Below are 3,493 nucleotides of genomic sequence, written 5' to 3'. Positions count from 1 at the left end.
CATAATCATAGAGGAAGAAATTTACATTCTAAATAGGCTCAATCTTTGACCGAATGTACTAGGCTCCTCTAAGCCACTCATCCAAAAATCTTTACCCCATTCTAGTCACTCTCCCATTGTTCCATACAACATGAAATAACCCCTAATTCCAACACTTAATCATTTGGCATATTGCTCAATTCACCATAAGAAATCTCAACTTTCTTGACATTACCAAGAGTGCATCCACCATTTAACTTAGCATATTATAAAGCCAAATCAACAAATTCAAAGCTTACCTCCTAATAGCTAAAGATGAATGCCGAATTGCTCTAGGTAAGTTTTCCCCTTCCTTTTTTCTCCTTGTTTCGGCTTGAGGGAGGTATGAGAAGAAGATGAACACCATCCTCCTTCTTCTCTTTTATTTAATTCCTTTTATTTCAATTATTAAATCATTTGTTAATACAAAATTATTTTAATTTTTGAATTAGTGGAGCATATTCTTTCCTTGGCCGGCCACTATATTTAACATGGGTAAATTGACATGCAAAACCACTCCTTTCAATGCATGTACTATTAGACCATTGTAAATTAGCCTCTCACTTTCCAACAAAGTTTCATATAAGTCCATATTAAAAAAAATTCACATAAAGATGATCAAATTAATGCATGAAACTTTCACACATGCAATTACTCACATCATAAACACAGAATATAATTTTTAATTATTTATAAGACTCGGTTTCGTGGTCCCGAAACCACTTTTCGACTAGGGTCAACTTTGGGCCGTCACAACTCTCCCCCACTTAAGAAATTTTCGTCCCCGAAAATCTTACCGGTAAATAGGTTTGGGTATCGTTCTTTCATCGAGCTCTCGGTCTCCCAAGTAGCTTCCTCGATCCCGTGTTTGAGCCATAACACCTTTACTAGCGGAACTCTTTTGTTTCGCAACTCCTTTACTTCACGAGCTAGGATACGCATCGGTTCTTCTTCATAGCTCATGTCGACTTGAATTACAACCTCCGATGGGCTAATTATGTGCGATGGATCAGATCGATAGCATCGAAGCATCGAAACATGAAAGACGTCATGAATCTTTCAAGCTCCGGGGGCAAAATCAATCTATACGCAACCGGGCCAACTCGTTCGGAGATTTCGTACGGCCCAATGAATCTTGGGCTCAACTTGCCCTTACGGCCGAACCTGAGTATCTTTTTCCAAGGTGAAACCTTAAGGAACACTTTGTCTCCCACCTGATACTCGATGTCTTTTCGTTTCAAATCTGCGTACGATTTCTGACGATCCGTGGCTATCTTCAGACTTTCACGAATTACCTTTACTTTCTGTTCAGCATCTCTAATCAAATCAACTCCGAAAATTTTACTTTCACCGAGCTCGGTCCAAAACAATGGTGTACGGCATTTACGACCGTACAAAGCCTCGTAGGGTGCCATCTTAATACTTGACTGAAAACTATTGTTGTAAGCGAATTCAATCAAAGGTAAGTACCGTTCCCATGAACTACTGAACTCGAGGATGCAACATCTCAACATATCCTCAAGTATCTGAATTATCCGCTCGGATTGACCATCTGTTTGTGGATGAAAAGCGGTGCTAAAATGCAGCTTGGTACCCAAAGCTTCTTGCAATTTCTTCCAAAATCGCGAGGTGAATCTCGGATCTCTATCCGACACAATAGAAATCGGTACCCCGTGTAATCTCACAATCTGAGAAACATACAATTCAGCTAGTTTATCCAATGAAAAATCCGTACGCATGGGGATAAAGTGAGCTGACTTAGTTAGTCTATCGACAACAACCCATATCGCATCCTTCTTACTTGCTGACAAAGGCAGTCCGGACACAAAGTCCATTGTGACTCGATCCCATTTCCACTCGGGTATCATGATCGGCTGGAGTAATCCTGAAGGCACTTGATGTTCCGCTTTCACTTGTTGACATATTAAACATCTCGAAACAAAGTCGGAGATGTCCCGTTTCATACCATGCCACCAAAATTGACGTTTCAAATCGTTGTACATTTTCGTACTCCCCGGGTGAATTGACATTCGGCTACAATGGGCTTCGTTCAGAATCATCGAAATGAGTTCCGAATTCCTTGGAACACACAAACGATTTCTGAACCTCAAACAATCATCGTCATCAATTTGAAACTCTGATCCCTCGTTCGGAAAACACTTAGCCCGTTTTGCAACCAATTCATCATCGACTTTCTGAGCTTCACGAATTTGGTGAGTCAATAATGGTTTAGCTTTTAATTCAGCTACTAACACACTGTCTGGTAGAATAGACAAATGCACGTTCATCGCTCGTAAAGCAAACAATGACTTCCGGCTTAAGGCGTCCGCAACCACGTTAGCCTTTCCCGGGTGGTAATCAATGACAAGCTCGTAATCTTTCAACAACTCAAGCCAACGTCTTTGTCGCAGATTCAAGTCTCGTTGAGTCATCAAATATTTGAGACTTTTGTGATCCGAAAATACATGGCACTTCTCACCAAACAGATAATGTCGCCATATTTTTAAAGCAAACACGATGGCAGCTAGTTCGAGATCATGGGTCGGATAATTCCTCTCGTGTGGCTTCAATTGTCTCGACGCATAGGCCACGACTCGACCTTCTTGCATCAATACGCAACCCAACCCAAGTAGGGATGCGTCACTATAGATGACAAACTCTTTACCTGATTCGGGTTGCACCAAAATTGGAGCTTCAGTCAAATGAGTTTTCAGTTGGTCGAAACTTTTCTGACATTTCTCCGTCCACTCGAACTTAACATCCTTTTGAAGTAGCTTCGTCATTGGTGTGGCTATCATCGAGAAACCTTTCACAAATCGTCGGTAATAACCGGCGAGCCCCAAAAAGCTCCGAACTTCAGTAACATTTCTCGGAGGTTTCCAGTCAAGTATGGCTGAAATTTTGTTCGGGTCAACTCGAATACCCGACGCGGATACCACATGACCCAAGAAGCTAACCTCTCTTAACCAGAACTCACACTTACTGAACTTAGCATATAACTGCTTATCCCGTAAAATTTGCAACACTAGTCTCAGGTGCTCAGCATGTTCGGTCTCATCTCTTGAATAGACCAAGATGTCATCAATGAACACAACTACGAACCGATCCAAATATGGTCTGAAGATCCGATTCATCAAATCCATAAATACTGTCGGGGCATTAGTGAGCCCAAACGGCATCACTAAGAATTCGTAGTGACCGTACCTCGTTCTGAAAGCAGTTTTGGGTACGTCTGAATCTCGAATCCGCAACTGATAATAACCCGATCTCAAATCTATTTTGAGAACATTGAGGCCCCCTTTAGTTGATCAAACAAATCATCGATACGCGGTAGTGGATATTTATTCTTTATCGTCACTTTATTCAGTTGACGATAGTCAATGCACAACCTCATGGTTCCGTCCTTCTTTTTCACGAACAATACTGGTGCACCCCAAGGTGAGAAACTTGGCCGAGCGAAACCTCTATCCGTCAA

Source organism: Gossypium hirsutum, chromosome A06, assembly GCF_007990345.1.
Source record: "Gossypium hirsutum isolate 1008001.06 chromosome A06, Gossypium_hirsutum_v2.1, whole genome shotgun sequence".
Classification (NCBI taxonomy): domain Eukaryota; kingdom Viridiplantae; phylum Streptophyta; class Magnoliopsida; order Malvales; family Malvaceae; genus Gossypium; species Gossypium hirsutum.
Note: the sequence above shows the minus strand (reverse complement) of the source record.